The sequence below is a fragment of the Mixophyes fleayi genome, chromosome 9, assembly GCF_038048845.1.
Source record: "Mixophyes fleayi isolate aMixFle1 chromosome 9, aMixFle1.hap1, whole genome shotgun sequence".
Lineage (NCBI taxonomy): Eukaryota > Metazoa > Chordata > Amphibia > Anura > Limnodynastidae > Mixophyes > Mixophyes fleayi.
Window position 1 is genome coordinate 48,037,411 of NC_134410.1, and position 25,694 is coordinate 48,063,104.

A 25,694-nucleotide genomic window follows, 5' to 3' on the forward strand; every position below is an offset into this window, starting at 1 on the left:
AGAAGGCAGTTAATTAATTACTAGCTAGACCTAGCATAGGTAATAACATAATCAGGAAGCATGTATAAAAATATAAATGAACCAGTTTAAATCATATGGGAGCCGCCCTTGGAGTTGGAGGATGTCCCTACACCCTCCTACATCTATGCCAAAAGGATAATCCCAAAGAATAATAACAGAGCATAGAACTAGAGCACGTTCCCAGCTGCTAGATCCCACCAGGATGGGGCGTACCGCCGCGGCTCGTGACAAAACCGAAAAGAAATTTGCTATTTACCATCTCCATCCTTTTCCCATCTTGTATTGATATGTATCTTGTCCGTGAGTAACCTAATTATTAGCCAACTTAATTTTTACCTTCCAATGCCCACATGTTCCTCATAAACCCACAACATCTCAGACATTTATACCTATAACTATCCGAGTACCAGAACCCCTTTTCCCATACTGCTTGGCCACTTCTCCCGACATATGTTTCCTGTTTAATGTGTTTGGTCATTTTTAAACTGATTACTTATGCAAAGAACATCCTACTTTATTGCGATGCACATCCTTACCGATTGGAGTACTGCAATTATAATAAACCCCCCTTACCCCGAACACTCAATGCATCCACATAGGGCAAAACCCCATAAGGTCATCCATATATGTGCTGTGACTTTCTGTATGTGATAACATTCTGCATTTTTTATTTGTAGTGTGCAGGAAAAAAAAGATAAAGTGCCTCATGTAAGTTATTTAACATATAACATACGGGAATGGTGAAAGGTAGTTTACATGTTTAAGTATTTATGTTCATTCTGTAGTTACTCATTTTTTCTTACTTTTATATGTGAGCACCATATTTTTTAAAGGTACGTTCTGTTAGGGTGTGTTACACTAGTTTATGTCAAAACAAGGAACCCACTAGGGGTTAATGGCGCACACTAGAGACCACCCGGTGATGACTCCTAATGATAAATTTAGATGTGAAGGGAAAAGGTAGAAAGGAGACACCAATAATAGTTAGACTCCTCAGCTGCTGTAAACCCATGGTGGATTGCTACCAGCCACCAATAGTAATCATATACACAAAAAAACACAAAATAAGGGTTGCGCTGCTGATAATCTAAAAATGAAAAATAGGCATAAAATATAGTATAATACCTAATGTCATGGGGGTTCTCCTGAGGTATAAAGAGAGGCACTCCACAATAGTGGAAATAGATATTTATGTAAGCTCATCAGCAAAAAAATGACATTTAACACATAACACAACACAGTAAAAAGTGTATAATATAAGATCAATGTTACACGTTTTAGAATACCAGAATAAACATTTATGTCAGTAACATTACTAAATCACATTGATTTTATTCAAATGTTTTCAGTAAATATATTCTAAATTATTCATTTTGTTTTTCAGAGATAAGACCTGAAAAACAGTAATTATGTTATTATATTTTACTACTTGGACATTTCATATATGGGAAAACCACATTAACATTAGCATATTCTTACACTAGTTGATTTTTTTCTGACAAAATAATGGTGTACTCTATTGTTTGTATCTTTTATTTTGGATGACATTTTATAATGCTATCATCATTCAATTTATCGACCTAATAATACTGTCTACAATTGAATATTCTAACAAATGAATGTCTAGCCATTGACCGAATGTCCTACACAGAGACAACATGAGGAACTATGTAGTATGTGTGCTCTGCAGTATTTCCCCTGCCCAGTATGATCACAATGCAGGGCATTATTAATAAAAGAAAGTAAGACTAAAAAGGAGTACTGTGGCTGGATCAGGTAGGAAAAATTACTGTAATTCCTGTGAGCTACAGATTAGAACAATCTAATCCGTTATCCGGCTGTTCTGAAGTTGGGACCCAGCTAGAAGCGGGACTAGTGAGCTGTGGGCCCTGCTGCAGGGAAGCGGGGAGGAGGGAATGGGGGCCCACAGCTTACTAGTTCCCCGTGCAGTGGGCCCTATTTTCTCCATGGGCCCAGTGCACCGCACCTGCTGCACCAATGGTAGATCCGCCACTGGACCCAGCATTCCAGTACCAACACTCTGTCCCTGACGAAGCCAGACCGGCGAAACGCGTAGGAACAGACACTACTGCACGATACACGCTACTATCTGCCCGCTTCCTCTGCAAATACAGAGAACATTTATACCTTGGAACTCCTAACCGCAGAGTGTGCAAGCGTGGGATAGACGACGCGGCCGTGTCTCTACAACAGCATCCAGAACTATACAGCCGGAGAGCCCTGCGGGGATACTACGGATCAGCACTGTGGATAAGATCACATGATCGGGTAAGCGATCCTTTCCCCTTTCAAATTATGAACACTGTATAGAAGTCTCAAGTGCGCTTTAAAGTGATAACTCGGTTTGAGTATACAGAAGCCTTCACTGTGCTATTGGAAAACCCTCTTAATATTGGCATTAAGCTCTGGAACCAGAGATACTGTACACTAGAGGATCTTGGTCCTATATATAGCCAAAGGCAACACTGTCAATACTGGAATATCATCTGCCTCGAGAACTTCAGACATTATTCGTGGATTATCATTGTATACTGAATCAATGGACTTTGTTTACAAATGATTCAATTCACCATGAACTGTAACTTTACGATCTATGTACATACATGCTATTAGCATAATATGTTTACTGTAATCATTTATGACACTATTGGTTGTTGTGTTATCAGTGCACTGATTTGGAATTGTTGTTTAAATATACTATAATTTAAACCAATTAGTGTCTATACACAATCATTTTGGCGCCTTTGGAAAAATCCTTATCTCAGTACCAACACTCTGCCCGCTACCTAGCAGCAATGGCCAGTGGGATAGGCCAGGGGGAACCATCCACCCTGAACCCTGATCTAAAGGAAGAGGTCAGGGGTACCAGCCCAGGTGCCCAGCAAGGGGGTACAGTAGCAGCAAAAGCTACCCAGCAGGAAGCGACTCTAGGCGCCGGTGAAGGAGCCTAGTGGTGGAAGTAGCATGCCCCACCTACTGTGAATAGAGGGGTGCAATTGGGACACAGATAGGAGACGGTGCCAAGGCAAGCCCAGCCAGTGCCCAGTAAACACGGATAGGGAGGCATAGGAGGTCCATCCTGTCACAAGTACAGTTTCTCCTGGACAAACCATGTTACAAAGCAAGGGGTGCAAATTAGTTTATTATTTTGCAAATAAGTTAAATACTGGCTGTTTTTTCATGTAGCACACAAATACTTGATAGCTTTATTTTTATACTGGAATTTAAAGTTTATCCAGGACATGCCCTACCCCAACTATAAATCTGTCCCCACATTTTAAATTTACCTCCCCTCCAATGCAACATGTTTTTGCCAAGGTGCAAGGTTACTCCTTTTTTTGCTTTACTTTCCCTAAGGAATCAGGCCCTTAATGTATAAGAATACAGAGTACAATACGATAGCTGCCAAAATTCTAAATTTTTGTCGATTTATCCCTGAGAGAGTCGCTGGTTTATACTATTGACCAATGATTGTTGTACACCCTGAGTTTATATTCAGGGTTCAGTTCTAATGCCGTATACAGTATAAATAAGTATGTATTTAAGATGGGCATTTAAATGATAATACCATGTTATTATGTGTTATCATTTTGTTCAGTGTCATATTGGCTAGGTGCACATTTCTATTTGCATACACTGTTTATGTACATATGTTCATCTCAAGATACGACCAACTCCTAGTAACATTAGCACCAGATGTCAGGCACACAAGTGTCTATACTTATGACCGACATTAGCGTAGAAAAAGCGTAGAGAAGTAGAATGACTGTGTTAGTAGGAAATACAATATCGCATTACTCTATTTCTTCTTGATGCTGCAATTCACGTTCTCAGACCCACTTCTCTTGGACAAACCATGTTACAAATCAAAGGGTGCAAATTAGTTTATTATTATTATTATTATTACCATTTATTTATTTAGCGCCACTAATTCTGCAGCGCTGTACAGAGAACTCGCTCACATCAGTCCCTGCCCTATTGGGCCTTACAGTCTAAATTCCCTAACACCCACACACAGACAGACACACACACACACACACATACACACACACAGACAGACAGACTAGGGTCAATTTGTTAGCACCCAATTAACCTACCAGTATTTTTTGGAGTGTGGAAGGAAACCGGAGCACCTGGAGGAAACCCACGCAAACAGGGGGAGAACATACAAAATCCTCACAGATAAGGCCATGGTCAGGAATTGAACTCATACAATTTTATCATGTGTTATCATTATGTCCAGTGTCATATTGGCTAGGTGCACACTACTATCTGCATACACTGTTTATGTACATATGTTCATCTCAAGATGCAACCAACTCCTAGTAATATTAGCACCAGATGTCAGGCACACAAGTGTCTATACTTATGACCGACATTAGCGTAGAAAAAGCATAGAGAAGTAGAATAACTGTGTTAGTAGGAAATACAATATCGCATTACCCTATTTCTTCTTGATGCTGCAATTCACGTTGTCTGGCCCACAGTTCTGTGACGTCTCACGTCCTTGCATAGCAGGGTGGGGCCTGAATGATGTGAATTGTCCGTATACGTAGTATATTTTGCATGAAATAGTACTACGCATAAACACAAATGGACATATTACACAACTTGGCTGAGCCATTTCACTGCTTATTGGCAGTTGTCAGGATGGCTTGAACAGTTTCAGCGGTGGTTACAACAGACATTTCCAGTAAAGCATCACAATTCTCCCACAACCCTACGTCTGGCTAAACAGTAGTTCCCTCAGTACTATCCGGCCACTAGCTGGCATTGGTGGGCCTGCCCAGAAATTCAAACAGTGTTTTTATCTTCCATACTAGCACTACAAACGAGTAACAACACAACAAACCAATTAATACACCAATGTGGTACACCTGTGTGTGTGTGTGCTAAACAAGTACCCAGAGGGAATTTAACCCTGTCCTGGAGACTAGCCGGGTTTTCATCTGTTTCCCTATAGGAGAGGTGTGGCAAATAAGCCTCTTTGCCACAGTTTGCATATACATTAATTGTTACTTTCAGTCCACCTTGTTAATGAACTAGATCATTTCTGTTTGACTGGGTAAATAATTAGATTGATTGGAATGACCATTACTACACATGGTGTAACAATGCCCATCTCTCCTTTCCCATTGATTACAGTGCTGCAGTTGTTACAAACCCAATGCAGCTAAACAGCACTAACAACTATAAGTTACCATATATGTGATGTGACTTCTGTACGGTCTAACATTCTGTACTTTCTGTTTGTAGCGATGTGGAAGAACGTGTAACCTCTGTAAGTTATTTATCAGCAAAACACATGAAAATAGTGAAATGTATTTCATGTGTTTAAATATTTATGTTTGTTCTCTACTTACCCATTTTGCTTTAACTTTCAGAATGATATCAGCATTGAAGTAATAGGCATGTGGTTATGTACTAATGTGGTATGCTGCTGTTACACTAACATTAATAAATCAGTTTTGGTTTATACGTGGCTATTAACTTATTCTAAACATTTTGTTTTTCAGAGGACAGCCAAGAGGCCGGGTAATTACATTATTGCATCTTAAAAATTTAACATTTCATGTCTAGAAAACTTACAACACACTACATGAATTAATTATATTATTTATTTACCATTATCTTTATATAGTGCTTAGATATTATGCAGTGTTTTACAGAGATGATTTAATCATTCAGATCAGTCCCGCCCCAGTGGAGCTTACAATCTATCTATCTAATTTCCTACCACAAATACATACACACACAGAGGTCTTGTGGATGGGGTGCTGGCACCTCAGAGGGGGGAGCGACTTGTCATTGCCGCGCCTCTGACCCCTGTAGCGCTCACACCCCTGCACCCACTATATCTCTTCCACTGTTTTCAAAGTCAGCGTCAACTATGCAACAAAACATAGATCTTTGGAGCTTTCTTATAAATGATATGATGCTCTCATGGCTGGAGTTACCTGTTTGATCTATCCACAAACAATTTTTGACAAGATCTTACCCCCTCCCCCCAATTGTTCTGATTTTATCGGGACAGTCCCAAAATTCTGAAAATCAGGCCTTGGTGAGCGCTCCCTAAATCAGAAGGCACTACTAGTAAACTGAAAGTGCTGCAATATTTGCAATCTAATAACCACTTCAATACAATAGAGGTCAGCACAATGCTTAGCACAGGTGTCTCACTGAACTGGGGACAGGAGTTTAATTCTAATCAGAGCACTATATGTGTGGAGTTTGTATGTTCTCCTCATGTTTCCGTGGGAGTCCTTTGTGTGCTTCTCTTTCCTCCCTCAGTCCAAAATATACTGGTAGGTTAATTAGCTTTGGACAAAATGGTGTGTTTATGTGGTAGAAAGTTTACTCTATAAGCTCCACTTGGGAGAGACTAGTGTGAGTGAGGAAACATTCTCGGTAAAGAGCTGTTTAACATGTCCACACATTATTCTGTAGATAAGAAATAATAATAATTACCAGCCAATCATTTAGAGAGTAAAGCTCACTGCAGCTGATTAAATTGCATTAAAACCAACTATCCTGTCTGACATATTAATTATGAAATTATGTAATCAGATAATTAATTCCTAGCAAGCACATAGCAAAATTGCACAAAAAGTTGCACAAAATAATAATTGTCCCTGATAATCAGAATATAAAGTTCCTCTTTCATGTGCTGTACATTATACATCGTGGGAAGAGTATATTCTACAAAGCGCCTATGTGGCCACTATTCCTACTTCATCAACTATTAACATTCAAACACATACACAATACACTTACACACAGAAGCGCCTTTTCTTCTGAGTGAGAATACTGCAGTTCCATAAGAACCTTACAAATTGGTGTAAAAGCAAAACCCTGCCTTCATGTATCAACATATGTGTTTTGTTTGCTTGCAGACGACCAATATTCCGGACCAACAGAATTTTTACTCTCTTGCTAAGAGTGCTGGAGTAAGTAACTCTTACCAGGATAGTCTTTTCTGCCTTAGCATCCATCAAACTATTATATGCTTTCATGTGTAATAATAATAATAAAGGCTTTTCAGTTGTGAAGTCTTCTTTAAACACATCCATAGGCAGCATTGTTATCACTGCAAGTTAACAATGCAACGTTTACTATGCCTTGAAAAATACAGTATAGAAAACATGAGAACGAGCAAAACGTTTCATTTATAAGGCAAAGTATATTGTTTATTCTTACATTTGTTCAGTAAATCAGGTAGTTAACACCCCCCCAAAATAATTTGGTATGTATACTTGAGCTAGAGGCCCCATACATTAGAAAATGTATGTGTGTTACCCTACATGTGAGCACATGGTGAAAGCTACTTTGATATTCCTCTCCATCTTCATGGGGGCGGTTTTTGTCCCCACTTAAATAGTATAAGGTCTATGGTGTTTAATAAATGTGTAATTAGTATATTGTTTGTGTACTTTTGCTAATGTCTGGTACTCATTGAGGTCTGCAGGTTATTATTGAATGCTTGGCCATTAGTGGAAGTAGCTGTTTCTGTAATAAAATGTAGTATTTCAAGGTGAACCTATGAAGCCCATGGCTGATACCCGATGGGGTACTGTTGTCTTTACCAATAGTAGTTCTTGACTTGTAATAGGTCCAAATAACATGTGGGCTTGGACTGGACTACGAGCTGGAAGTTTCAGAGCTGCTAGATAGTTGGTTATGTCTGAGGGTGTTAAGGGGTCGTGGATAGCCATATACAGTAATCTCTTGTTAGGGCTTGCACACTGTCCACCATGGCCTGATTAATCAATAGGCTGATCAGGGGGCGCTGGGACCTGGGGGGGCGTAAAGCCGGCAGCATGTAAGATCTTTTTTGACTTTTTTTTTTTTCGTTTTTACTATTGATTCCCCCTGCACACAGAGCACCCCTCCCCTCTCCTACACACTGTCCCTCTCTCCCGTCTCCTCCCCTCCCCTCCCTCCTCACTGGCAGTTGGGCGTGATGTCATCATCACGTGCCGACTGTGTCAGTGATTAGCTGCAGAACAAAGAGCTGACTGCTGGAGGAAGAGAGGACAGGTAAGTAAATGTCTGTTTATGCAGAAAAGGGAGACAGAGTATGTGTTTATGCAGAAAGGGCGGACAGAGTGTGTGTTTATGCAGAATGGGGGGACAGAGTGTGTGTTTATGCAGAAAGGGCGGACAGAGTGTGTGTTTATGCAGAATGGGGGGACAGAGTGTGTGTTTATGCAGAAAGGGGGGACAGAGTGTGTGTTTATGCAGAATGGGGGGACAGAGTGTGTGTTTATGCAGAATGGGGGGACAGAGTGTGTGTTTATGCAGAAAGGGGGGACAGAGTATGTGTTTATGCAGAAAGGGAGGACAGAGTATTTTAAGGGGGACAGAGTGTGTGTTTATGCAGAATGAGGGGACAGATTGTGTGTTTATGCAGGAAGGGGGGACAGAGTGTGTGTTTATGCAGAAAGGGGGGACAGAGTGTGTGTTTATGCAGAAAGGGGGGATAAAGCGTGTGTTTATGCAGAAAGGGGGGCAGAGTGTATTTTGAGGGCTACAGCGTGCAGAAAGGTGGACAGAGTATGTGTTTTGAAGGGGGACAGTGTGCAGGGGAGTCATGAATTGGCTGCTATGCAGTACATTTACACAGAAAAGTGCCTTTTCTGCAGAGTGATAACTGTGCAGTCTATAGAAAAGTTTCTAAATGGTGCAAAACAAAATCGTCCTTCATGTATCAACATATGTGTTTTGTTTACAGATACCTAAGACGACTGTCGCGGCCTATCCGCTGTGAAGTAAGTAATTACTAGGAAATGTTCCTTTCTGCCCTACAACCAATCAATTTAGGATCATCTTTTTTCTATTGTTTTGAGACTTTCAGAGAAACAAAAATAATGTATGCTTTCATGTACAGTAATAATAAATGCTTTTCAGTGGTGGATGTGGAGATAGATGAGAAAAAGGTGGAAGCAATGAATGTTAAGGAGCAGCAGGATGAGGAAGTTCCTCTTGTGGTTCCCTTTTACCATTAGTAAGCTGCAGTTACTGTTTGCTCCTACTGGTGTAACTCAGCCACCAGACACCCACCAACAGCACACTAGTTACAGTAGATTAATCGCTGCCACCACCAGGTTCCATCACCATCACCTGTAACCACTCATATCTGGGGTTGTGTAGAGCTATTGCAGCATCTTCTTGTTGGTGACTGTGGCTGTTTCCTCCTGACCGCTTCCTTTGGATCAGGACTGTAGGATAGCAGGATTAGAGAGTCAGCTCTTATCTGTAGGTCACAGTATTACAGAAGATAATAGGCGTTATGCAGGAATTTGTAGGAAGAATAGGTTTTATTGCTCATAGATAGTCCTTACAGGGACTATTACATATCCCAATGTGGTAGGGAATGTCATCCAGATAAGCTACCATGCATTGTCCAAGGAAATCATGTAGAATCTCATTAATAAGATCTTGAAAGACAGCAGGCGCATTACACAGGCATGTCCAAATACTCATAATGGCCAGATTGAGTGTTGAACCCCGTTTTCCACTCATCGCCTTCTCTGATGCGTATGAGGTTGTAAGCGCCCCAAAGGTCAATCTTGGTATAAATAGTAGAGATGCTCACTGACCCCCATGTTTTGGTTTTGGTTTTGGATCTGGATTACCGTTTGGTTTTGCAAAACCGCCATTGCGTGTTTTGGTTTTGGTTTTGTTTTGCTATTTTGTTGGAAAAACAATGTTTTTGGGCGTAAAATAACCAAATTTAGTGCTCCACCTGTTTCTTGGATAAGTAATGTAATTGTAAAGCTAATAAATTATCAAAAAAAAACCAGTTTAATTCCTGGTAGGTAGGCCTTCATTAATTCTACACACAAACCAGATTGTCTTCCTCTCCATCTATGCATATTGGCAATGCAGCCATAGTGTTTGGGTGTATATTACACTCTACACTTATAGTTAAATATCTAAAGAAATGGACCAAGGCAGTTTGGTTTCTGTCTCTATAGCCCCCCCGCCCTCCAATTGTAGTTGAATAGAAAAAAAGCAGCCTGGGTAGACTGAACAATATAAAAAATAAATGGACCAAGGTAGTTTGGTGGCTGTCTATGAAACCCCCCGCCCTCCTCTTGTAGTTGAATAGAAGAAAAGCAGCCTGGATAGACTGAACAATATAAAAAATAAATGGACCAAGGTAGTTTGGGGGCTGTCTATGACCCCCCCCCCCCGACCTCCACTTGTAGTTGAATAGAAAAAAGCAGCCTGCATAGACTGTAGAATTAGAATATTAAAAGAAATGGACATAGGCAGTTTGGTATCTGTCTGCACCAGACCCCCCTCCCCATCCACTTGTATTAAAATAGAAAAGAAGCAGCCTGCATAGACTGTAGAATTAGAATATTAAAAGAAATGGACAAAGGCAGTTCGGTATCTGTCTGCATCAGACCCCCCCCCCCCATCCACTTGTAATAAAATAGAAAAGAAGCAGCTTGCATAGACTGTAGAATTAGAATATTAAAAGAAATGGACAAAGGCAGTTTGGTATCCGTCTGCATCCTAATCATCCACATCATCATTAGCGCCCTCGTCGCCTACACAAATCTCCCCCTCATCCTCTTTTAATTCCAAAGTGGCATCCTCAATTTGTGTATCACCGGCTAAACTCGGGCTGTTCAGGCACAAATCAGCAGAACTGCTGAAAGGGCCCTTCTTTATGGGTACATTATCAGAATGCTCATGATTAGACATCCCACTGTTGGATGGACTCTCCACAGGGATTGGACTTAGTGTTTTCTTGCAGCTCGGCTTTCACACGTAACAGTAGTTGTGCACCACTTTTGGAATTCAAATTACTTGGTCTTGCAAATTCTATAGACAAGCCTGCTTGTCTTCCTCTTCATCAATGACTCTTAGAAATTGGGCACTCGTCTTTGGGTGTATATTACACCCAAACCTTATGAGTGCAAATTAGTAAAAATACAGTTTAATCCCTGATAGGCCCTCCACCATCCTTTGCATGTTAATAGTAGGATTGGTTGGAGGTCACACATTTTTAAAAAAAATCTTTCAAACCAGCCCAGATGTTAAACTGTTGTGCTCTGTCCCCTGCGTCATCCCTGCTTGTGTTTGGAAAGTGCATATTGGTGCCAGAACCCCACCTGCCACTGGAGCCACACTGCTGCAGGACTAACACAATCAACCGCATCCTCATCGTCGGATACCCAAATCTCCCCCACATCCTCTTCTAAAGACAAAGTGTCATCCTCACTTGGTGTATCACCAAGTGAGGATGGACTGGTATGACAATGGCCTTTTTCTTGTCACGTGCCAGAACTGCTGCCACTGGTGCAGGACTGACACAAACAACCTCATCCCCATCAACATCCTCATTAGCGCCCTCGACACCTCCACAAATCTCCCCCTCATCCTCTTCTATTTCCAAAGTGGCATCCTCAATTTGTGTATCACCGGCTACACTCGGGCTGTTCAGGCACAAATCAGCAGAACTGCTGAAAGGGCCCTTCTTTATGGGTACATTATCAGAATGCTCACGATTAGACATCCCACTGTTGGATGGACTCTCCACAGGGATTCTTGTCATTTCTGATTCAGAGCAAACATTATCCTCTAATGCCTTACTATTATCTTGCAGCTTGGCTTTGACGCGTAACAGTAGTTGTGCACCACTTGTAGGCTCGGTAACATTTTTGGATCTGCCACTAATAGAGAAAGGCGAAGGCCTCATTCTCTTTTTGCCACTGTGTGTGTAGAATGGCATGTTGGCCATTTTTTTTTTATCGGCACTTAACTTTTCCTCAGTTACACTTTTTTTTCGCTTCAACACGGTATATTATTTTTTTTGGTGTGAGTTTTTTTTCCTGATTTAAAAAGACGGTGTACTTTGACATCGCCTTTCCCGGATGACGTACTAGGAACACTACCATCAGGACTGTTGACAGAACCTGGTTGCTGATTCTGCTCATATGTGGACTGCTTTGAGTCCATTCTGAGCCCAAAGCACTTGTAGTGCTACAAATTGTTTTAGATACTGCTGCCAAATAGGACTTTTTTGACAGGCAGAAAAATGTATTCAAAAGAATGGGGGACACCCCAAAAGCAATTGGGAGTGCTAAATATATTTTTTTTTACACTGCTGCCAAATAGGACTTTTTTGACAGGCAGAAAAGTGTATTCAAAAGAATGGAGGACACCCCAACAGCACTTGGAGTGGCAGAAACTGAACAAAAAAAAACCTCCTCTCTTCTCCTCTTACTGCTGTAACAACTGGTATTAAGATTACAATGGTATTGAATACAAACAATAATGTGTCCAATTACTGCACTGTCCCTGCGCTGATATAGCCAGTGGGACCTAACCCTGCTTTTTCCCTCTGTCAAATGGCGATGGATTGCTGTGGAGGCTGGTATTTATGCTTTTCAAATCTCGCTCTGAAAAACGAATACTTCACAATGACGTTTTGCCTCGATTTCAAATCCGAACGGGCGGGAGAGTACCGCCCATCTCTAATAAATGGTAGCATCCCTCAGCTGGTCGAACAGGACTGATATGAGTGGAAGCGGGTATGTATTTTTAATGGTGATCTTGTTCAAGTCGCAGAAATCAATGCACGGGCGGAGACTACCATATTTTTTTGACACGAAGAAACACTCTGCTCCCACTGGAGATTTTGAAGGTCTAATAAACCCTTTCAATAAATTTTCCTCCACGTAATCCTGCATTGCCTTAGTCTTAGGGCCAGAAAGGGAGTATAACCTTCCTTTTGGGCAATTTGGGTCCTGGTACTAGATCAATGGCGCAATCAAGGTCACGGTGTGGAGGCAGTAAATCGGCCACTTTCTTGGAAAACACATCTTGGAATTCACAGTAAGCAGGAGGAAGTTGTTCCGATAGAGGCTCCAGAAACCGGAGAGACAAGGTCAGACAATTTTGAAAGCAATGGGTACTCCAGCGAACATTTTCTCCTAGATGTCAATCGATAACTGGGTTATGGAAGTGGAGCCAGGGATGACCCAGGATTAGGGGAACAGAAGGGCAATTAATGAGATAGAGAGACAGGGTTTCGGAATGAAGAGACCACACTGTAAGTTGTAATGACGGGGTCGTGGAGGAAATCCTGCTTCCGGGTAGAGGACCTCCATCCAGACCGCAGACAGTGATTGCCGAGTTGATTTTCATGTGATGGATTCCAAGAGACCTGGCAAAGCCGATATCCAAGAAATTCCCTGCGGCACCACTATCAGCGAAACGCACGTCGGCGTTCGCCTCGCTATGTTAGAATAAGATCTCATGCTATCCTTATAATTTGTTGTGATACAATATAATCCAATTACCAGAGAGGCATGATACCGCTCTATAGTGATGCAGAGGGACACTGATACTGCTCTATAGGGACATATTATATGAAAATCATATTAGCAGGGGGCAGCGGGATTTAGATTACCCGACGTCTGAGCGTTTACTAGCCATGATATTTACATGCCAATTGCTAGCACCGGACAAGTGATAACAAAGGATATCTAACCCTCCTTAAGCTATAATGATAATCGGATCTATAGAGACGTATTGAATTGTAAATCCTATTGGCCAAGGGATAATAAGAAAAAAGAATCTGTTCACCTGATGCTAGAATGTTGATTAAGCTATGGCGTGTACATAATTAAATCTAGCATCGGATTAGTGACACAGGAATTCAATTTCCCTAGGCTACAATAACTTTGAGATTGCTGTATAAATAGTAACAGTCTATATCTAATCAATAACACTAAACCTACACAATTTTTTGAGGATAATCAGTTATTGTATCAATCAATCTGATATAAGTCTTAAATGACTGACTAATATTACCATGATGATAAGAATGGAGAAATAAATTATAATCCTATTACTAGAGGAACATCATTCCTATTGTATAGAGACACTCTGAACTGAAAACCTTATGAATAAAGAGACAACTATAATAGAAACTTATATCACCTAAAACCAGAGAGTTAATTAGGTCTGATATTTATCCAGTGATAATCAGCACTATACAAGTGGTAAAGAGAAACTTAGTTCTCTCTAGACTTAGGGGGGTATTCAATTGTTAGCGTTAACGGGAAAAAACGAGCGCTCAAAAAATATTACCGTTTATACGGTAATATTGCGCTCGAAAAGCGTTAATACGGTAGTTTACTCGCGGAATTTCAGCTCGCTGCTCAGGGGGCTGCGAGCTGAAATTTTGCGAGTAATTACCGTATTAACGCTAAGATTTTTTGAGCGCTCGTTTTTTCCCGTTAACGCTAACAATTGAATACTCCCCTAAATGTCTTGATTGCTAAGTAACAACTCATACTGAATAAACGATATTAACCAACATTATCCTTTAAGGAGAACTTGTTACATAAAAAAATTTAATATAAGTTCCATCAACTGATTCCTCATAATAGGTATACTAGTAGGTCATAAGTATTATTGATTATGATAAGAATGGAGAAATAAGTTCCATCAATGATTAACAGCATTAATATTAACCTTGTCATCCAGCAATCTGAATTTATTTACTGATATTCTGGTTAATTTTGGATTTATATTACATGAGTATCAATAATGAATGATATTTAATTTTAATATACAATAATAACATAACATAGCGAGGCTTGGCACCAAATGCCATTTCATTAAGATCTTTATTTTAATCTTTATTTTCATTACTTGTTTTCTTCTTTTCTTCTTTTATTATTTCGCTGCCTACGACATTTAGGTTATGATGGGAATACTATATTTTAAATGAAATCAATAAAAGGTATATTTTAATGAATTATATTATTACTGAGTGCCCTTGTTAAGCATGTTCTTCTTCAATATACGTGTTTCTAAACTTCATATTTTACATGTAGAGGTGCACCAATCCAGCTATATGACACCATTATAATAAGTGATATAAATATCAGTCTGGATAAGTAATGTATAAATAATAATTAGGAAACAATAAAAAAAGAATACTTAGTGTGGTGGTATATAACCTTCTTTATTGAAATATACCCCCTAGTATAGTCATTTTTAATAACTCATTAACCCATCCCAAATCTCCCCTTTTCTTCAAGTTTCCATGTTCTGGCTGAAAAAGCACAACATTCTGTTATTTTCTTATTGGAGTTAGGTTACACAGAGAGGGAGCATGTGTACCAATTGCAGTTTCTGATCTGTGTTTTATTTTCTCTTATAGACCTGACAAGACAAGATTCAGAGAAAAATGGCTGAAGGATATAATTGAAAGCAAGATTATAATGATGGACAGTGTGACATTTTACTTACCTTTGTACCACTCTCAGTAAAGAGGAAATTTAAAATGCCAAAGTATAATTTGTCTTTTTTTTTTTTTTTTAAAGAAAGGACATTATAAAATCCTAAAGAAAAGAATGTGATACACTGCAAAACTATGAATAGCCAATATATGATAAATCGATCAATTATTCTTAGGTATTTGCTGAAAGCAGATAATTATCTTTTATCATATTGCGATAATTAAATACAGAAGGATACGCCAGACTTTGTGTAACCACACTACTGCGCGGTGCAGAGAGCCCAGACGCGGCTCTCTGCACCTGCGTGGTAGTGTATTTTTTTATTTTCAACAGGTGAGGAAGAGTTCAGGTTCCTTTAATCCAGCCGCGGCCACCCAGAGCAGCATGAAGAAAGGACGCCGGAGCTTTGCACAGGTAAGTAAGTACGCTCCCAAGCCAGCCTGTCATTTATTTTTATTTTTTTACAGATCAATGAGCAGAGAATAATGAGGGACATGAAAGAGGGAAATTGTGACAAGGATGAAAGAGGGATAAGGGGCAAAGGCAGCATGGCAGAGAGTAAAAGGGGGGCCAGGTCAGCATGGCAGAGTGTGAAGGGGGGCCAGGTCAGCATGGCAGAGTGTGAAGGGGGGCCAGGTCAGCATGGCAGAGTGTGAAGGGAGGCCAGGTCAGCATGGCAGAGTGTGAAGGGAAGCCAGGTCAGCATGGCAGAGTGTGAAGGGAAGCCAGGTCAGCATGGCAGAGTGTGAAGGGAAGCCAGGTCAGCATGGCAGAGAGTAAAAGGGGGGCCAGGTCAGCATGGCAGAGTGTGAAGGGGGGCCAGGTCAGCATGGCAGAGTGTGAAGGGGGGCCAGGTCAGCATGGCAGAGTGTGAATGGGGGCCAGGTCAGCATGGCAGAGTGTGAATGGGGGGCCAGGTCAGCATGGCAGAGTGTGAATGGGGGGCCAGGTCAGCATGGCAGAGTGTGAAGGGGGTCAGGTCAGCATGGCAGAGTGTGAAGGGGGGCCAGGTCAGCATGGCAGAGTGTGAAGGGGGGTCCAAGCAGCATGTCACAGGGTGATGTAGAGGGGCCAGGAGAAGGGGGGAACAAAAGCAGCATGGCACAGGGTGATGAAGGGGGAAGAAAAAGCAGCATGGCACAGGGTAATGAAGGGGGGCCAGGAGAAGGGAGGGCCAAAGCAGCATGGCAGAGTGTGAAGGGGGGCCAAAGCAGTATGGCACAGGGTGATGAAGGGGGGCCAGGAGAAGGAGGGAGCAAAAGCAGCATGGTGGGCGCAGTGTGATCATAAGGAGGCACAGCATGGTGATTAAGGGGCACAGTAATGTGTGTGTGATGGCACAGTGGACTTGTGGCAATGTAATGTGTGTGTGGTAGGTGGTGGCTAAATAATGGGTGCAATTTTGTTTGTAGGGTGAAGGTGGGGCAATTTAATTTTATAGTCGGGACTATTAATTTAAGATGGGGTGGTTTGGGGGCTATTAATTGAATGTGGGGCTGAGTTTGAGGAGCAAGAGGTCTATTTATTAAATGTGAATATGAATTATATAATGGTAGTGACGGTTGCAGGAAATAGGTATATTTATTATACGTAAAAGCGATTAATTTATTGCATGGGCTGTCTGGAGGGAGGAAAACAGGTTTATTAAATGGGAATACTATTACTTTAATGTTGGGGCTGGAGGAAGGCCTAAGTATTAATTGTGGGTCCTATTGATTTAACGCCGGGGCTGGTTGGAATTTTCAAAATGTACCCCCAACATTCCAGGATCCAGACAAGCCGCAACTAAAGAAACCAGCAGCTACAGGTGGTAAAAGTGACAAGAAGAGGTAGAACAGTCTGTCAAATGTTCTGCATCTAGTGCAGGCTTGACTAAACTGTGGCACTCCAGGTGTTGTGAAACTACAAGTCCCAGCATACCCTTCCAGCAATAAGCTACTATATATTGGCAAAGCATGCTGGGACTTGTAGTTTCACAACACCTGGAGTGCCTTAGGTTAGCCAATTCTGGACTAGTGGGACAATCCTGATTTTTGGTGACTGTTCTGCCCAATCTAAGGGGCAGGTCAAGACTGTGTACTCTTTATACACACACTGCATTCATTATATACTACACTATGGTGCTAACTGTCCTTCGTGGGCTGACCAATCCCCCCTCTAGTGTCTGGTCTCGCCCCTATGATGGCTGGCCACACCCCCTCTTGTGGGCCCCTAGCGTTGCAGTCCCCCGGTGGGCCCTTCATGCCCCAGTCCGACACTGGTGATATGCATAGACCAATATACTCAACATGTGTTTTGCACAGCTGTAATTTGTCTTTGGATACCTTATGACCATTTTCTGCTAGAAAAATAAGTAGGTCCAACGTGTCATGTTCAGGTACTTCAGCATTTGGGGAACATAAGAACAGATTGTCTACATATTGAATTAGTGTAGAGCCGAACTTAGGGATAAAGTTTTGCAATTGGCGAAGTAGGACTTGACTAAACAGCGACGGACTTTTGCAATAGCCTTGTAGAAAGCGTGTCCATGTGTACTGTTGACCTTTATATGTAAAGGTAAAAAGGTATTGGCTAGCTGGATGTATTGGTATCCTAAAAAATGCAGAACAAAGATAAAATTAATGAAAAATAGCTGACCTGTGGTGGGATTTGAGTCAAAATGGTGGCTGGATTAGAGACTATTGGAACAGATGGTATGACAACATTATTAACTGCTCTTAGATCTTCAACGAAGCGCCAAGCGGTCCTCCCCACCTTCTTTACTGGAAAAATAGGCGTGTTAACAGGGCTGGAGGTGGGAATAATAATCCCTTGTTGTAACAGGTCGACCATAACTGGCTGAATACCCTGCTCTGCATCTGGCCTTAAAGGGTATTGCAATATATGGGGTAGATGCTTTGAAGTGTCAATCTTAATTTCAATGGGGTTGTCGAAGTCAAATAATTGAATGAAGCAAACCAAATTGATTATTATTGTTTTACCATGCAATTGTGATTAATATGCCACGTGTTATGATGCAATTGCACAAATTCATAACACACATTTACATTCGCACTTACACTTGTAAATAATACAAATTTATTAAGGTTACAATCCACATTTATTTATTAGGAAAATGTATTAGATTGCTTATTTATGCATAGATAATACTATAGTAAAGGTATTTATGGTTCAGGTGTTTTAAAAGGTAAAGAGTTTGGTCTCATATTAAAGTATATTTCACCAGCATTAACCCGATTTGAACAGAGTAGTGATTGCATCTAGCGGTCACAAGATATAAGCAATATGAGATTAATACTCAAAAGTACTTTGTGTATGGGTCAGTTTGAACTGGTTATTCTGGGGGAAAACGTAGACAATAGTTGGGGAAAGTTGCCCCTCACCCTTTGAAAGTATCAAATGAACTGACCTATGACCAGCAGGCATCTGGAATATCATTAAGCCTGGACCAATGAAGACCTCACTAAGTGTTATCTGTATACATAGTAACATCAGTGTTTTTTCTATAGGGCAGGTGAGCTTAACCCCAATATAGCTATATTGTGCACAAAATTCTCCTTTATGTTTATGCTGACACAGTGATTTTTAAATTCTGTTTGTTTCTGAGCGCCAGACAACATTTTTCTTTTATTTGCACTTGCACATTGGTCCTATTTGTCCTTAACTGCCGTTTCAAATGATTTTATACACTTGTACACATTTCATTAATTTAAAGAAGCGCCCTTTTTTCCTTTCACTATTTTCTAGTTTTTTGGGAGTTGACCACTCCCTACAAAGGTGCTGCAGGCTTTATAAGCTGGAGGTTCAGGGGAAGGTTTTAAATGGAACACCCTGAATGTAAGTTTGTATCACTAGCTTAGGGACTCACCTACAGGAGATTCCTTGACGTCCGGCAGGTGAGCTTAACCCCAATATAGCTATATTGTGCACAAAATTCTCCTTTATGTTTATGCTGACACAGTGATTTTTAAATTCTGTTTGTTTCTGAGCGCCGGACAACATTTTTCTTTTTTCTATACTGAAGCTACATATAAGCATGCTGGCCATTGTTCTGCCTCTATCTCTGATCCTGACCACACAGACGATATGATGTTATCTTATCCTGGGTGAAGCTCATTAGAAAATGTGTTTTTATACTTTCCTGCATTATTGTAACATCTGTACTGCATAATGATGGCTTGCTGTAAATCTTGCCATATTTTGCAATTAAATATCTTTGTGCATTGGAACTACAACAATCGCATTGGACATTGTTTTATTGGTAAGCGATAAAATGACTTTAATAGGGTTAATGTACAACATTTTACCTACATCATTTAGACCCTGTGACCACAGTGTATCTGGTATATGAGTAAGGAAGTCTGCAATATCAAAATTTGATTGTGGTGGGGCCTCAAGTGGTCCTTGAGTCATGAGAACATAAGCAGTAGCAAGATGTTTCTCTGGAATGTGTAAAAACACACCACCAGGTGAACACTGTATCGTGCATCCAAATTTACATAACAAATCCTTACCCAATAGGTTTGTGGGTGCTGTTGTAGATAGCAGAAATTAGTGTTCTGCTGTTATGGAGCCTATAGTAACCCTAGTAGGTGTAATCTTAGAGAGTGTTAGGGGGGTGTTAGAAACTCCAATAGCTGTTACAGTTTCACCTGAAAGAGAAAAATCAGATTCATTAGGAACATTAAGCACAGATAGGGTGGCCTCAGTATCCATCACACATGGGTAATCTTGTTCATTTATGTTCACATTTAACATAGGTTCTTTGGATGCCAAGGGAATGACTGTCTGAAGGTTGACAACTGGGGACACCCCTGAAATTCATTGCTGCTCTTGCGGAAACCAAGCAGGGGAATTTAAGAATTCCTTCTGGGGTTTCTTTTCTAAGACATCTTTATCATGTCTCTGTCTGCGAGGTCTTCTACACTTATAAGCCATATGCCCCACCAAGTTACAGTTATAGCATTGAATTTGTCTATGTGGCTTTGTATTATCTTCTAAATCGTTTAGCTGTAATGCCATCAACCTATTTATTTGTTTAGTTTCTGTCTCAATGAGTGTGTTTTCATGATGTTTAGCGAGGCGCAACAAGGATGGTAAGTCTTTTGCTGGACAGTAAATTTCTGCAGATTTAAGCATATTTTGTACTTTTGGAAGCAGTCCTGCAACAAAGGTACTTCTCATAACTGGCTGTATTGAGGAATCAGTTAATTTAGTATCTCCTCCATATGTTTTAAAGGCTGTCAGAAGGCTATTGTAGTACTCATCTACGGTTTGCTTCGTTTCTTGTTTTAGGCTAGATATAGCTTGCCAATTAACCATGCTAGGGAAGACTATTTTAACGTTATTACTGATTTGAGTCCATTTTTCTTCAAACGCATTCGTCGTTTCACATTTTGTTAGTGAAGTCCACCCTACTTGTCAATAAAATTCCTCATATTTTGGTTTGCCCAATGTAATGGTTAACAATTGCAGGGTATCTTCCCAACTAGGCTTCTGAACCTGCCTTACAAACTGCAAATATTCTAATAATGCTTGGGGAAATTTGGTAGGGTCTGGACACTGTTCTCGGATTGCCCTGAGATCACTGGCTGTCCATGGTATGTGGTAATCATACTGTATTAAATCAGGCTGCCCTCCTATGCCTGCTTGTGGGTTAGGTCCCATTACGACTCTGACAGGGGTAGTAAGGTCAGGTTGATTGCTAGGGGTACCAAATAATGCCCTTGCAATGGTGTTACTCCCAGTGGTTCCAGTGGTGAAGCCCTGTGCTCCCATAGTGACACCTGTTAAAGGTATTTCTGAAGTGGCTATTTGTGACAAGGGGCTTATTGCAAAAGGATTGTGTGCAGCTGATTGTTGTGGCGACATTCGGTCCCACTGTGAAAGTGCTGCATCTGTCTGTATGCAATAAAGGGGAAATAGCACTTTCTATTAGTCTGAGAGAGGAGTGGAAGTTACATCTCTCCCTGATGCTTCAGCTACTTTATTGGCTTAAGCTGGCACATCTAAGTTGTGAGCATGAACAATGGAAGGATGAAAACCTCTTCTGGTTCTGTTCCCTTCGGTATTACTGGGTATAGTTTGGTGTGTTGCTCGTTTTCATAGGGGGGGGCATCAGTAAAGTTAATTTTCCCCCTCTGGATGGATTCATCCATACAGTGTTCTTAAAATACATAATTGTATAGCATATTTGTTACAACATCCGGTCTTGTTTAGTAATTTTTTCTCTAGTTGTCTTAACACATACATGTCAAATGTCTCTTCTATATGAAATGGGCTTTTTGTCTTGCACATCAAAGAGTTCCATTTATGCACATGCTTACATCCTCTGTGACCATATTTATGAAACATTATCAAGGTAGGTGACCCCGCAGGGAATTCTACCACACTAGTGTTGTTCTGCCCCAAAATTATATTCTACCTTTACATAATATGGCGAGTATAAGAACCCCACAGTTTTCTTATAAAATTATGCAGAACCCCTAGGTCTTGCCAGACTGTAGAATTTACAATGATAAGTGTCACGAGCTGCGACGGCTGTGGGCACTGCTTGCGACTCGCTCTCCTCCGTGGCTCAACATCCCGGCCGTCATCATGACGACCGGGACGTCACTTCCAGATTGTCTCGGCCGTTGCCAAGGCAACGGTCGGGACGCTCTTTCTGTGTAGCGCCGCGTCCCGGCATCCAGGGCAGCCGGGTGCATGCGCAAATTAGGGATTAGCTACGTGGCTAATTACTCTTCCCTGTGCCTCAGTCGTTTCTCATTGGCCAATGCTAGTATATAAGGCAGGAAGGGGCAATCCTCCCTGCCAGTTATAGTCCCTGCTTCCTAGCAAACATTCCTGCTGTGTTGCTGTTCCTGATATTCCCTCTCTTCTGTTGCCGACTTTTGCCTGGATTCTGAAGCTGATTGATTGCCTGTGACCTTGACCCCTGCTTGAATTAGACGCTGCTGATTTGCCTGTGACCTTTTTGACCCCTGGCCTGGACCTAGACGCTACTGTATTGCCGGCGACCCTCAAAACCTTTGCCGGGATCTTCACTCCACCTCTGTGTGAACACCTGCGCTACGTTCTCAGGTTATCAGTTCCTACAACTAGAGTACAAGACCTGGGGGCATCTGAATACCTGTGAGCGCATCTAGCTCTACGGGAAAAGTGGTTCCTATAGGCGAAGACCTCTGAAGCGGTTCTAGGAGTTGATACCTGGGGCGTGAGCCGTAACAATAAGTAACAATTTACACTTCTCATAGGTCACTCAATCACTATATCTAATCCCAGTAGGATTAGTTTATGGTTTACTCTGTATTCTAAGAAATGATACAGTCTTTCACACTAATTTAGACTATGTCTGATCCCGTGCGATCAGCTCATCAATTACCTGACCACTTTCACCAGCGATGCAATCTGAAACTGCAGGTATTCTACTTTACACATTCAGGGCACTGAAATAGGGCTTGGTGGACCCTTATGGATGATCACACACTTAAGGGAATGTTTGTGGGAATCTCATTCAGTGGCATGAGGCACGAGGTACAGTCTGAGATTTGGGTTTATTCAAATCCCAGACATAGTCTCAGCCTTGGGGCTAGATTTACTAAGCTGCGGGTTTGAAAAAGTGGGGATGTTGCCTATAGCAACCAATCAGATTCTAGCTTTCATTTACTTAGTACCTTCTACAAAATGATAGCTAGAATCTGATTGGTTGCTATAGGCAACATCCCCACTTTTTCAAACCAGCAGCTTAGTAAATCTAGCCCTTGGTCACTTACAAACAGACATGAAAATCATGCAAAGTCCTTTCAATTCACTCTTAGATAACTAAATACACTAAACCCACCTATTAACAAGAACAGTATAGTAACAAAAGCAAAATCAACATAAAACTGCAACAGTTACACAACTTATCTAATAACCAGGTTATAAGCAAAAATTTGAGTTCATCACTTACTTCATGCATAACATTTCGTCAAATAAAAAACAATGATGACCCACGGTGCTAAAAAGTGGAAGAGATGTCTAATCCCAATGATATGATTACTAATGAGGTACAACACTATAACAAAAATAAATGAATAAATAAACAAGTCTGAACACTCTATAGAAACCAGGAGGGTTTATTGAAAAACTGGGTAGAAAAAAATGGGGAGTGGTGAACAGATCCCAAATATCCAGCTAAAAACAGTAAAAACATATATAGGGATATAAAGTAAAATATCTCAAAAGTATTCCAGGGAATATGTAGTGAAGAAAAACAGAGAAAAAACTCCAGTAAAATAAACAGAAGGCACCGCAAAAACAAAAATAACAATCCCAACGATGTCAATGCCGTGGGCAATGTAGATAAAATTATATGAAAAATACCTCTAAAAGAATGTCCCAAAGGTTCTTCACAAAGGTGCCAGAGTCTGTTGAGCCCTCCAGGGCTAAAAGCGAGAGCTCCCTCCTTCCGAGGATGGTGCACCACCAACTTCAGCTGGTCCCAGTAAGTTCCCCTGTCACTTCCTATACCGTGGAACGCAAGCCTGCGTTTCAAATGCCGAACTTCCGGTTTCAGACAGCTGGAACGCAAGGCAGCGTTCCTGTATCTGCAGATGAATAAAAGGTATATTCTCTTCTCTTCTTTAATAAGTACATCAAAGATAGTGATAAAAACATGTAACCATTAACATTACATAACATTAAAAACTATGTTTAGTCTCAAATCTGAAGAACTCCTATATGTAAAGATTCCTAGCAACTTACTGTAGGTTTCTGGCATGTCATTATGTGAGCAAAAGTTGAAAACCCATCAAGGAAAGATATTAAGTTATTTCAGCGTCTTGTTTCATAACATTGTAATAAAATAAACGTGTTTGCACAGGCAAAACTACAAATAATTCAGTGTGATGCATAATCCTACACTGCTGCCTGCACAAACTGAAAGCAGCCGTATTTTGGGCTGAACCACTGTACACGAGAAAGCAGACACTATGAACCAGTGACATCACTGAGACACAAAGGGCACTTGATGAAAAGTAACATTTACCACTGCTTTCAGACTCCCAGCTGCTCTCACTGTCTGTAGAGTCTTTTTTGTCATGATTTTTTCTTGATGACTTTTTCTCATTTCTTCTGCAAAATCATACACAAAGAAAAAAATACTCCAAAATATACAAAGAAAGCTAAATGAATCCAGAATAATATAGTGTGTAAAGGAAAAGATGAGGTTTACATGAACCTACCTTCAGAAGAAGAGTCAGAGCTGCTGGATTTTTTACATTTCTCCTCCTCTTCTACAGGCGTGTGCTCATCTGAGCTGTAGAAACACACAGGGATGAGCATAAAACAGAAGGAGTTTCTAACAATGACTTACAACAAACAAAATGGTGTAAAAGGACTTACTCAGGTTCAGGATCTTTTGGTGAAAGACCCCAAACTTCTGGGGCTCCCAACTCCACTATCCTCTCCCTTTCTTTTAGACGTCTGGAAAAAAACAATCAAAAAAACACCAATGACATACAACATGGACGATAGTAAAATACAGAATTACTTCCGTATATGGGAGTTGTGCGCTCCATTCTGCCAGTTATAGGACACTTTGCTTTATGTCTTTTTTAAAGGTACATCTGCTCTTATGGGTTTGTTTTGTTTATGGTTGATGGCATATGAAGACGAAATTTTGGGGGGAGGGAGGTTGTATCTGCGTATGTGGGGTGGGGTTAAAGCTAGGGATGTGCACCGGCGACTTTTGGTGTCTAGTGTTTTGTGTTTTGGATTCCGATTTGCTTGAGGTTTTGGGTTCGGATTTGTTTCGCAAAACACCTGCCGAAAGGTTTTGGTTCGGATTTAAGGTTTTGGATTCGGATTTTTTTTGAAAAAAGCATAAAAAGTTCAAAAATCAAGTTTTTGGGCTTATTTTCACTCCTACGCTATTATTAACCTCAATAACATTCAATAACAATCATTCCCACTAATTTACAGTGTATTCTGAACACCTCACACCTCACAATATTGTTATTAGTCCAAAACGTTGGAACGAGGTATCTTTCTGGACTGCGTAGTGGAGTGGTCCCCACAATATAATAAGAAAACCATCAACTGGTCATAATTACACCAAAAATTGTACCTGGACTGCGTATAGGAGTGGTCACCACAATATAATTTAAAAACCCTCAAATGGTCTGAATCCCACCAAAAATTGTACCTGGACTGCGTAGAGGAGTGGTCCCCACAATATAATAAGAAAACCATCAACTGGTCTTAATTACACCAAAAATTGTACCTGGACTGCGTAGAGGAGTGGTCACCACGATATAATTTAAAAACCCTCAAATGGTCTTAATTACACCAAAAATTGTACCTGGACTGCGTAGAGGAGTGGTCACCACAATATAA

The 25,694-nt window shown here is 40.8% G+C and overlaps 3 long non-coding RNA genes across 3 annotated transcripts in view; 2 read left to right on the plus strand and 1 right to left on the minus strand.

Moving 5' to 3' along the window:
• The window catches only part of LOC142100812 (uncharacterized), a 68,061-nt gene that overhangs the window by 8,267 nt on the left and 34,100 nt on the right, over nt 1-25,694 (plus strand). The window lies entirely within an intron of this gene.
• LOC142101584 (uncharacterized) lies at nt 7,998-15,366 on the plus strand. The gene is made up of 3 exons (XR_012679055.1): nt 7,998-8,079; nt 8,774-8,810; nt 15,236-15,366. It is a non-coding gene; the product is annotated as an uncharacterized LOC142101584 (long non-coding RNA).
• LOC142101585 (uncharacterized) lies at nt 24,542-24,755 on the minus strand. The gene is made up of 2 exons (XR_012679056.1): nt 24,702-24,755; nt 24,542-24,615 (listed from the first exon to the last, which is right to left on the minus strand). It is a non-coding gene; the product is annotated as an uncharacterized LOC142101585 (long non-coding RNA).